This window comes from Anas acuta, chromosome W (genome assembly GCF_963932015.1).
Source record: "Anas acuta chromosome W, bAnaAcu1.1, whole genome shotgun sequence".
Classification (NCBI taxonomy): domain Eukaryota; kingdom Metazoa; phylum Chordata; class Aves; order Anseriformes; family Anatidae; genus Anas; species Anas acuta.
In genome coordinates, this window is record NC_089016.1 from 1,152,311 (window position 1) to 1,165,248 (window position 12,938).

Sequence of the window (12,938 nt, forward strand, 5' to 3'; positions counted from 1 at the left end):
CAGAGGAGGTCCCCCTCGCCCTGCCCTTCCCCAGGCTGGACAAGCCCAGCAACCTCAGCCTCTCCTCACAGGCAGAGTTCTCCAGAGCATCTTGGGGACCCTGTGCTAAACCTGCTGCAGCTTGCTGACATCCCTCCTGTCCTGGAGACCCGAAAATCAGGAGCCGTCTTCTGGATCATGCCTACCCTGCATTCCCTGGCCATTCCCAGCTCACACAGCCCAGTACACTGCTGGCTGTCCTTGCTGGTTACAATTCCTTTGTTATCATCCTCCCTTCCTTTTCTGTCCTCTTCAACTGTTTTTACCTTAACCGACAATTTCTTTCCATTTTCTGATTCTCTCCCGTATCCCCGAGCACAGAGGAGAGGGAGATTTTTGGCAAAGACTGAGGAAAAAGAAGGCACGGAGTCCCTCAGCCCCATCTGTGCCCGCTGCTATGAAATGACCTCTTTGGCACTGAGGAGACACGGGGGGATGCCTCCCATGACTGGCGTGTTGGAATGGAAGGACGTGGGCCCTTTAGGAAGGACAGGCTGGGGACACGAGGAGGGGGCATTGCCTTCCCTGTCAAGGAGCAGCAAGTAGCATCCATCCCTGCAGCTCTGCCTGGGGATGGATGTGTTCATTTCTCAAATGAGTTCATTTTTCATACTTCAGAGAAAGGAAAGGCTTATGTTTCAGACAATCTTTTATTACAAATCATTCTATCGCATCTATGGTCATAATTGCAAGTCGGCTGCCTCCAAAGCAGCAGGGAAGGACACGATCCTCTTTGTAGCATAGTTGCTGCCACAAACAAAGCCACTGATGCATTTCATTAGAGAAGCTGTTGCAGCAGTGCACGGCCCTCTAAAAAGCATGTTTGCAAGCTAGGCTGCAGATCTTGTAGGTACAGCTGTATCAGATGGAGAAGGAAGCATCCTGTGGTGATTCCCTTCACCCATTAGCCGAATGGGTACCATGCCCAAAACTCTGCTGGCAGAACAAGCACCCAAAGCAAAGTTAGATTAGTTAGCTCCATCCTGCCTTTCAGTTCAGGGGTGGACAAAGAGCAAAGGGACAGCTTGTAGCAATTACCAATCTCTCACACAGGCGTTTCTATTACCAAAGATGCAGAGATGATAATGTCTGGCACAGCAGCAGTGACAAGCTAGTGGCAGCACCTTTTTCCACTGCCACAGTTGTTCATTATCTCTGTGAGACTCCGAGTATGTCGCTTTAGAAAGCAGGCATACCAAATGGAAATACTACTGCCCCCTGGAAACACTGCTGCTTAGCATCTTATCATCAAAGTCTGCCTCTCTGCCTCCCTCAGACCAGCTAGCACAAAATTTGAGTATTCCCCTCAACTTCGGTCTATACAACATGGAGATAAAACCCACAAAAAACACACCTAGAGCACTTTCAGCTATGGTAAATGGAAATGGAAGATCTGAGAAAGGTCGAGGTCCCATGTGAAACTGTACCTAACTGCTGCCATATGGATGGCTGTACACTGGTCGAGAAGTTCATCAACTTCTAGGCCAAAGGAGCAAACAGCAACAACAGAAATCCAACTACTTCTTGAGGTTTACCTAGCCGACTCTGTGAAAAACCTCTATGGCTTTTCCGGATATACTGACAGACATGTACAACAATGAAACCTGGAATCTGCTTCCTTAGGAAGACAGCTTTAAAAAGTAGTAACGCCTCTACAAATTAGATCACAGCTTAAGAATGTGACAAAAATTGTGTTGACAAGACCCCTTACCAAAGGGGATTCTTATCTGGTCATATTCTCCCCACACAGGACTCTCGCAGCACATAAACAGCAGCCCTTATCTGCTTTAGGCCAACCTGCAGGACTCCTAGCAATTTGCCTCAATTCTAATTTCCTCATTCTAATTGCTAATTTCCCTCGTCCTGCACTCTTCTCAAGACGGTCCTTACTCATGCCCTCTGCAACTCATGCAAAGGAACCTTTTACCTCACGTACATAGGGCCACTCTTTCCCATTTCCCCTGCTGGAGCCTAAGATAACCACTTTCCTCCCGAGAGGGACTGGCAAACCCTTATTACACTGCAATAGCACGGATGAGAAATTCTAAGACTGCATTTGGATGCAATTTCAGAAAAGTTGTCGCTTATCCATGGCTAGCTGGTTTATGTCAGCCTACAGAAATCGACATGAGGTGTGGAAACTAAACAGTCACAGTGCATTATAGGTTGAATACTTCACAATCTGTATGTCCTTCCAATTAATTGTTTTATTTGGCATCGGTTAACTGACTTAATTTGCAAGTGTACAGGTCACAAGAGGTCCTACATGAGTATTAAAAAAAAAGCTGAAATTAGACATACTTTGAGCTCGTAGTGATCCACAGTAACTACATTGTCTGGCTCCGTAGAAACTTGCACAGTGTTCTCAACACTCATCTGTTGCTGTTCTACCTGAGGATGTCCAGCAGGAGTCATGTGAAGTGTCCAGAAACTGGAATGACACAAATTTCTTCAGCCGGGTTTCCTGTTTATCTAGAATACAGTCTCAATGAAGTACCCTCCACCTGTAAAACACTCTCTTTCTACAGAAACAGAGTCAGAATTGTTGTCGTCTTCACTGAGAAATACTTGGCTTCTCCCTTCTTTCCACCTAAAGTCACTGCTCCATAAAAATTAAAAACTAAGACAAAAACCAAACAAACCAAAAAAACACAATCAATCAAAAAGCAGTAGAGAAAAGGGTAACAGCTTAAAAAAAATAGTCATGTTGCCAACTCAGGTTAGGAAACACATCTTACACTGCTACACTAGGGCATAAGTCTCCTGTTCCACGTGTTACTTTGGATCCGCACATCTTGAAGTGTAGCTTTTTAACTGCACATTTCTGCTGCTCGTTATTGGAAAGTGCCTCATATGATAAAAGAACGTCAGTGATTGCTGCTTTTCGGTTAGGTACTGTTTGAAAAACCAGACTTTAAAATCAAAAAAACAGCACCTCCAGAAACACATGGGCTTGGCTTGCATAATTAGAGGAGCAACATCACTACGGAATAAGCCATGGGATGATTTCTGGGAGCTGTAACAGTAAAAAACAGAGTGAAAGTGAAGGCTAAAGCTAATTGTCTTTGGCGAGAAGAAGGTGCTAACCAACCTGTTGGACTTTTCACTCACCATTTGAAGTTTGCCCTTCAGGATGGAGTTTCCCACCTTAGTGCTGAATGCCTAGGAAGCTCGGCACTCTCCGTTTCAGCACCGGGCTGAGTCCCATCCAAGTCTCCCCCGCTTCTCTCCCCGTCTCTCCCAGAAAATGCGATTTCCTTGCTCCTTGCCTGCTGTTCCGGCCTCCCCTCCCCTTTTTTCCTCCCCTCCCTCTCCTTAGGGGCCGGGACGCCTTCTGTAAGCAACTCGATATCCCAAATCCAATGAAGTTCCAGCTGTTTAGCAGAACGCCCAAAACCACAACATCCCCCCCTTGAAGGGGGGCAGAGCACAAGGCTGAGGAGCGCCCAAGCCGCTCCGTGCGGCCCGTGAGGGCGGGGAGCGAGGAGGCAGCAGGATAGCTTTGGTTTGTTTTCTTTTGTGTTGCTTTTCCCCTGGTTGCAGAACTTTCCCATGCTTCGAGGCACAGAGCCATTCCTGGTTCATTTGGAGGACCGCCAGGCTTTGCTGAAGCACTCAAATTGCGGAGATGTGCCCTAGATGACAGAGGTGATGATCTTGCTCCTAGCTGCACGTTCAAGTCCAAATGTCTCTTCCCTAACTTTGTGATGCACAAAGACTTGGTGGTAGCAGCTTTTGCAGTTTCCCCAATATCAGCAAGCCATTTATATCCAGTTATTCCAGGAGTAGAAGAATCTTGTCTATTTTCTGACTTTAGAGTGAAATTTAGTTTGACATCCTCTTAATGAAACTTCATTTTGTAAGCAGAACGAGCCCCCCCTCGAGGTTATCACAACTTCCCTCCTGTAGTAAAAATGATAGTACTCATCCTTGTAGGAGCAGCAATATGACGAAGCTCAACAACAGTAAGAAGGGTTCTATGCTTTGGTGTAATGAACCTTACTCTTTTCTGGAGAGAGCACCTCATAAACATATTTAGCAAGGTATGGAGACGGGAGAAAAACTCTAACTAGATTTTAATTCTGCAATGAATAATGTCAAGCTCGACTGTTCCACTGACCACTTGAATTTGAAGTGTGTTTTGCTGTTGTTGTTTTTTGTTTGTTGTGTTTTGTTTATACATGAAACACCGAGTTTATGTGAAAAGTTCTGCTGGAATATCTTTTTGCAAAGGATATTAAGCTTAAGTTATCCACAAGAAAATGGTTAGCTGATTTTTTTTTCCCTGAAAATCCCAGACTTTTTTTCCCAGAATACCACAATTTTCTTTGCATACTGTGGAACACTGGCTTATAAACGTGGTGAAATTTCCCATTCTCAATGGGTCTAATCCAAGAATTCTTTTCTTCCATCTCTCCTCTGTCCTCTTCTTAATGTAGGCCGTTGACAAAGCCAAAATCAGACCGAAAAAGAGAATCTACTGCAGGTAAGAGGCTGTAACTCCCTAGGATACCTATTCATGCTGGTTATTGAAAAGGATGGCACTTGGTCACTCCATCTATTTCATTTGGCCCCCAAACCTTCTAACCTTGTCAGCTCATTCTCTCATCAGTGACTTTTCTGTGAAGAGAGGTAGGTGCAAATAGGAGGATATTTTATGAATTCCTTGAAGGCTTGGGGAGAGAGCAGTATGAATTCCATCTTGTTCGTAGGCACAAAGGAATGTGTTGTTTCCCAAATGCCGTATGGAAAACAATGGGCAGAGTTTTTTCTAAAAAGCAAGAGTTGGAGCTACCTGGTATTTGGGTATTTCTCTTGAAACAGTTCTTACCTCCTTGAGCTGTTAGATCATAATGCAGGAAATGAAAGTGCTGCATGCAAAAACAGGGTAATAAAATATATACACCTTAGGAAGAGACTTACAATGGAATAGTTTTTTTTGAACACTGTCAGTTAGAGTTCTACATGAACAGAGTGAAAAACAGCTTAGAGAAAGGTGTTGATCGTTTTCACTTTTCTAGACAAGAAGTAAATGGAGTAACCTTCCCTCCTGTGTGGAACAAACGTCTCACATTAGTTTTTGTCAGACTAGCTTTCGGTCTATGAAAAAGTTTCTCTACAGATCATGCTTTTAAGTAGTTAGTTTCAACGTGCAGAACAATAAAAATGTGGAATGCAGTGGTCCTGACAAGGACTTCTGATTTGGTATTTGTCCTGGTTTCAGTTAGAACAGAATTAATTTTCTTCCTAGTAGCTGGTGGAATGCTGTGTTTTGGCTTAGGATGAGAAGAGTGCTGATAACACCCCGATGTTTTAATTGTTGCAGAGCAGTGCTTATACCAAGCCAAGGACATCTCAGCTTCTCACTCTGTCCTGCCAACGGGCAGGCTGGGGGTGCAGTAAGAGCTGGGAGGGGACAGAGCCAGGACAGGTGACCCAAACTAGCCAAAGGGGTATTCCATACCATCTGACATCATGCTAAACAATATATAGGGGTGGCTAGCTGGGGGAAGGGGACGGACTGCTCGGGGTTAGGCTGGGCATCGGTCAGCGGGTGGTGAGCAATTGCATTGTGCATCACTTGCTTGTACATATTATTAGTACTATAAGTACTACTAGTAGTACTATTATCATCATTGTATTATTATTATTATTATTACTATTGTTATTATTATTTTCCTGTCTTATTAAACTGTCTTTATCTCAACTCATGGGCTTCAATTTCCATTTCTCTCCCCCGTCCCAGAGAGGGGAGGGGGGAGGGTGAGCGAACGGCTGCGTGGTGTTTAGCTGCCGGCCGGGTTAAACCACGACAGTATTTAAAGAAAAATCAATTCGTTTCAGTGTGTCTCTTGTTTGTTTGTTTACATTTTACCAGAGCAACGGTGAAATCAAGAGAGTCCCATCTTTACTGTCTCAAAATATTGTCTATGTTTCTGCATTTCAGTTGCCAGAATGCCGAGGACCAGAGCAGATGAGAAAGCTGCAAGATGAGTTCATGGAGAAAATGGGGATTTGGAGGTCCGCCGAAGCTGCAGACTTCGATGAAGTCGTTACCCTACTACAAATCCATCCCTTCTGCTTGACAAATATATAAGAAAGTGTCCTGGTTTCAGTTAGGACAGCACTCTTCTCATCCTAAGCCAAAACATAGCACTCTACCAGCTACTAGGAAGAAAATTAACTCTGTCCTAACTGAAACCAGGACACAAAGTAAGTCTTCTTTTCCTGCAGGCCTACTCAAATGATCTTTCTGAGCAAGCCTTTGTGCTCTGGCACGATATTGGCCTTGACTCGCTCACTCTTTTGACAACAGAGAGGTATTGTCACTCCTGGCATTGAGAGTTCAGTGTGTTTGGGGGTAGGCTGAGACCTCCTTACGTGCCCCCCTGTGTGTTATGCATTGCTACTGGTAACTACTGGCCACCAGTGACCATTACTGGTCAGGTATCAGAGGCTTTGGGAGTGTTTGGTCTGAGCATTCCACTGCTTAGCAGTTTTCATGGCTGGTGAGCGTAGGTGGTGCTCTCTTCGTCGCTCTACTAACGGTGGGCTCTTTCCTTGGCCTACACCGGTATGTCCTGCTCTCCTTGGTAATAATTGATTCCTTGAAGTCATGGTCCTTTGTAGCTTACTGCCAGACTGTGTAACCTGACTTTTGGGGGACTGGGCATTCGTGGCTGGTTAAGTCTGCCTGGACTGAGAGGGTGTGAGAGAGGATGAACTTGGCAGGTGCTTCATGTCTAAAGAACTTAAGCCCAATTGGTTTAATTTGCTGCTGAGGTTGTAGTTTTGGGATTGCTGTTTGATGAGAGATCTTCATCCTGAGCATGCTTTTTATATGGGCCTGGTGGGTTTCTGGGTTGTCTTCTGAACCGAAATGATTACTTTACCTGTGACTTTCATCAGATTTAACTTTCCCCATCGAGCAATTTTCTTAGTATCAGAAGTGCCTTCATTTTGAATGCACTTTTAGTTCCATAGTTATAAAAGGGAATGTAAGGCTTGGTTAAGAAACTGAGGACAGTTTGATACAGTCAAAGTGAAGTAGTTCTAATGATTCTGCATTTGTGTCTGCTGTTTATTTCTGTTTCTGAAGCTGAAATTGTTATCTGCTTCAGAATTGCCTTGCCTTGCCTTGCCTGCCCTGCCCTTATCTTCCCTGCCCTGTGCCTTCCTGTGTTCCAGAGGCATTTGGGCAATGCCCTCAAGAATATGCTTTAACTTTTGTTTAGCCCTGAAGAGGTCAGACATTTGGACTCAATCTTTGAAGGTCCCTTTTGATCCCTTCCAACCGAACTATCTTATTCTAGGAAAACTCGCTTCCAGCTCTTTCAAGATAGTAGCAGCATCATTTCTAACTAAAAGCTTGGCCAGATGATTGTAACCGAAGATTGAGTCCAAAGACTCAAACAGCTCATCTGGAGCAAAAATGTACGACATGTCTTCTGGAAGTGGCTCCTGTTTAATGTCATTTATCTCGTTGTCACTCGAGTTTCCATCTGCAGCCATTTCTGCGAGAGGCTCCTTTTGGTCCTGCCAGTGAGCAAGTGAGGCTCAATGGACTGTCTGGGGGTTCTGGGGGGGGAAGCTCAAACGTCACCATGATGACCCAGTGATGGATATCACAGTGTGGCTCTGGCTGGAGCAGCCAGAGCAGGCATGTTGCTGGTCCTGCAACGTAGCTATGGGTGTTTTGACTCAAGAGCCAAGAAGCAAATAAAGTTATTTAAAGGGAATCACCCCTCACCTGGCTGTTGCTTCCCCTGCCCTGTGTGGTCCCCTGAATAACCCCCTTCTGGCCTCCTTGATGTCCCTCCTGGTTCTCCAGCTGGGGAGGGCAATCAGTCTCCCAGGCAGGCAAGGTTAACACAAGCAAACAGCAATCTCTTACCAATTTGTCACTGTTACTTGCAAATGCTTCGTGCCTTCAATAGCGCTGCTTCAGCAAGGTGATGCTCTGCAATGTCAGTGGTCTGCCAGAGGCTGCTCTGTAGGTCCAACTAGAACAAGACACTACGTACATTTTGATAATGCCATAAACGGAAGACGTGCAACCCCTCCTTTCTTGATTCAGTTCCGATGCTTTGATTGGATATGTTAGCAATTTAGAAAGCAAGCCAACACACTCAGTGTGTTCTCTTAGCCTTTTAAATCACACCCCTCTCTGCAGAATTCTCTTCATGTATCCTCACAATGCAAAAAAAAGTCTATGAAAAATGGTTTTCTGCTTGAAAGATAAAAGCAGTAAGCTATTTCTGTAAAGATTTAGTAGAAAGTACAGGTCTTTTCTGCGCCACAGTGTCAGCAAAGAGTTCAATGTCATACTAATTTCAGAGGCTGATGTATTCCATCAGTTTACCCTGGTAAACCAACCACAACTTTCGTCTTCTATGAAGAAGTTAGTCAAGCCACTGAAGTTTTTAGATGTGTGCACAGGTATGTCCTTATCCAGTTACTACAGGCCTGAGCAATAAGCTTCTACAAAAGAAGCCTTCAGTGCCATCCTTTCTGCGTATCACTGAAATACGCAACACAGATGCCACTTCAAAATCTCCAAGGTTCATTGCGAACAGCACACCACGTCTGGAAGAATTTCTAGGGCCTCCTTGCCAACTTTTTCATATCTTTCACTCACCTGTGCAGCAAACAACAAATATTTCACCTGGCTGTGCATTCGTATTGCTTCTACCTCCTTGGAAAAGGGCCATAAAAGATAAACAAATGGAAAAGCTTACAAGGGAAGCAAACAATCATAAGCAACAAAAACATACAGTGCTCTTCCCCATACACCTCTGACTAAAAATTCATTTGGAAGGAAGCAGACTATTCACAGTTCTATGACCAATGGCAGTGTGAACTAAATCTCCAGAACGGCAGTAACAATAGAGCTTGCCTCTGAGACTGATAATCCCAGCCTCAGAAGGTCTTAGGCTAATTCCTGAAGGACTTGATCAAGAACAAGGAGAAAGCTAGTTCCATCTCCAACTTCTTGCTCTTGCACGTGGGAAGCCTTCACAAGCATTTTTGCAGTAGGGTGCTGGACCTTTAAAAGAAGTCACACATCTTGGACACTAACATCTCATCTGGATTGCAGCTCCTGGTTTTTCCTGTGAGTCCAGTATAAGCTCCCTAATTTCAAGATATATCTAAAGATACACTGAATGCATGAAGTAGGAAAAGAAAGCAATACGGATTAACTTAACTGGGTAAGTTCTCTAACAGCCAAAAGTACAACCATCTATGAAAAAAAAAAAAAATCACAAAGAACCAAACGTCTCACCTGCAACATACATTGGACATCCTTTTTATTGGTTCTGTGCTGTTTTGACAGTGTGCAGAGGTTTCACTGTCATTCCTGCAACATGAGAGAAGCCTGAATTTAGACCTTTAAGCTGAATTCACATATGTGTATCTTACGAACAAGATCTCTACATTACAGTTTAATTCTAGTGTTTTATCTACCTTGGGAATGCACTGTTTTCCCGCCTCTCGCACCACTTTTATTTATTTATTTATTATTTCCCAAAGTGTAATTAACAACTATTTAAACTAATACAAAGTTAGAGATAGCTACAAATGTCATTCAAGAGAAACTCTTGAAATATTAGTATACTCCGCTTATCACTCACATTCTGTGATTAAACAAACAAATGATAACTGCAGTTATCTCAAAGCATGGAGCTATTCAAACTATGTTGGAACAACTATATTTTATGTAGTATACATGAATGTGCATGATGACATGCGGCATATGTGCAGCAATTTTACCACAAAATGGACTTTTATTAAAATTGCCAAAGTATTCATTGGAACATCTGAAAACCTGTTTTGTGGCAATAGAGATTACCCTTATTGTACATCCTAACTTTCTGAATAATGAATAATTCTAGCTAGAGAGCAAAACCAAATTATAAATGAATAAAAGTCATCAAAAAGAATAGTATAAGAACAAAACCATATTGTAACTTTAAGGCATTTCTCAAATCTTCAGACAATGGAAGAAAAAAATATATATATTTTAACGTAAGGTTTCTAGCAATCTTTGTGAGTGGGGCTGGAGCACAGAACATCTAGTATCTTTCTGTGACATCTAATACCATCTAACAGCTCACCACAAAGCAGTATTGGCTATCCTTGAACTGTCTGACTTACTCTTATAAATCACAGAATCACAGAATCACAGAATTTCTAGGTTGGAAGAGACCTCAAGATCATCGAGTCCAACCTCTGACCTAACGCTAACAGTCCCCACTAAACCATATCCCTAAGCTCTACATCTAGACGTCTTTTAAAGACTTCCAGGGATGGTGACTCCACCACCTCCCTGCGCAGCCTGTTCCAGTGTCTAACAACCCTTTCAGAAAAGAAATTCTTCCTAACAAATGACCAACATTTTTTGGTGTGTTTTTTGTTTGTTTGTGTTTTCCTTTTCTTTTTAAAATTTGACTTAAATATCCTTAAAGTTTCTCTGTTTCTCCAGCAGACATACTCGCATAGCAATTGTATAACCAAAAGCATAACCAAAATTGATGGTTAATATTTTGGTTTTGACTGTGAGGTATAAGAAGTATCATGGAAGACTTTGGGGGGACACACAGGGATGCATATAAAAAACATGCAAAGCCACAAGCTAGACTCCTAAAAATAATTCAAGACTCCAAATTATTTTCATCAATTAAAATGCACAGCTAGCTTGATAAGCACTATCAGCATAGCTCAAAAAGGATAACTATTTTGCTATCATATTTCTTGTATGCAGAAATACTGCAGAATTCTATCACAACAAACTGATGAACACAGAACATGGAATAAAATACTTTATTAAAAAAAAAAATCTATAGTTGACAGCACAAAATGAGAAGATACAAATGAAATATAAATTTAAGGCAGGAATAAGTGAGAAAGGCAACTTCACAATATGGCCAGAGACTGAACTGGTCTAACAAAGTAAGACACAAATGCAACAAGCACTGAAAACACTAAAAAAAAAGGAAAGAAAGAAAGAAAAAACACCAAATAACCAATAAAACCAACAAAAAATAACAAATAATTTATCACTGACTTTTCTTGTCTACTGTCTAGTGAAATACCTATGCAAAATAACTAAGACATAAGAGTACCATGGAAACAAACATGCTATAGGTAGAAAAATGAAACAAAACCAAACAACTAAACTACAAACAATACAATAAAGGTTGTGACTTTAGTTATATTTATTTTCCAGTGATATCAAACCTTTCCCCAGGAATCTCTGTATAGAGACTAAAACTAACCTCCTGATGGACTGATATTTGTGGTATGTGCAACAAAAACTGGACTTGACAGTGACTGACAAGCCTGGACACCTGAACAAGCTTGCAAAGTGGGCCCATGTGAACCTAAGTCTAAGTGCAAGGTGCTGCACCTGGGTCAGGGTAATCCCAGACATAAGTACACACTGGGAGAAGAACTCACTGAGAGCAGCCTTGCAGAGAAGGACCTGGGAGTAGATGAAAAGCTCAACATGAGCCAGCAGCATGTGCTTGCAGCCCAGAAGGCCAACCGTATCCTGGGCTGTATCAAAGCAGGCCGAGGGAGGTGATTGTCCCCCTCTACTCTGCCCTTGAGAGATGCTACCTGGAGCACTGTGTCCAAGTTTGGAGCCCCCAGCACAAGAAGGATGTGGGTCTGTGTGAATGGATCCATAGGAGGGCCATGAAGTTGATCAGAGGGCTGGAGCGCCTCTCCTACGAAGAAAGGCTGAAAGAGCTCTGGGGTGACCTCATTGCAATTTTTCAATACTTAGAGGGGGCTTATCAAAAAGATGGAGAGCAATTTTTTGCTCAGTCAGACAATTCTTCACGCAGGGGGTGGTGAGGCACTGGAAAAGGCTGCCCAGAGAAGCTGTGGATGCCCCATCCCTGCAGCTGTTCAAGGCCAGGTTGAATGAGGCCCTTGGCAACCTGATACGGTGGGTGGCTTCCTTGCCCATGGAAGAAATGTTGGAGTTAGCTGGTGTTCCCTTCCAATCCGAGCTGTTCTATGATTCTTTATATTTTACTTTAACTGTGCTCCACATTAACACATATGACTCATCGATAAAACTGATTCACATTTTTCTTTATTGCAATTAATAATTTAACAATAGTTATTTTAGCTATTTCCTCTACCAGCATTTTTAACCATTTTCTTTACAATGTTGCTATCAAATTAAAAAAATATATTTCTTTCTGTTCTTAATGAAAGAGTAAAACAATTATGAAATGCTTAAAAAAGTGAAATACAGGAATTATCCCTCAAGTTCTTCATTAGTTTACTCTATATTATACTTTAAAATATAGAATAAGCAAAATTCAAAATTTGCAATAGCCTGCCAAATACATAAGCAAACCATAGGCTTGTGAACTGCTTCATCCATCTTGGAATCTAGCCATCCTTGGGAAGGTAACGCACAATATATAGAACACAGGGTTTGAATTTTTCAATCAACTTTTTTGCAACTTCTAATCTTTTATTTATTTATTTTGTAATTTTTACAGCTGTGGGAATTTTGATCTTGTATATACATACCGTTGTGAATAACTGTAACATGGTGGGGTTGATAAATACTGCAAAGGTGCATTCTTTCCAAAAAAAAAAAAAGATACTTTCTAAGATTATATTAGTTTTGAGATTGTCAGTGCAGAGAATCATGGTAATTTTAAAGTGTACATCATATTTATAAACCAACACCTCTTGTCAATGAATGCCCTTCAATTTACGACTACATGGCACAGAAAACAACTGCAATTATTCTGATGCTCGAGGATTTTTAAACAGTCTTAAATAATCAGTTCTACTTTGCAGCTGGTCTTGTGAGACCAACAAGACCAAGAAAGCTACATGTAAAAGCAACAAGAACTCCTGAACTAGCAATT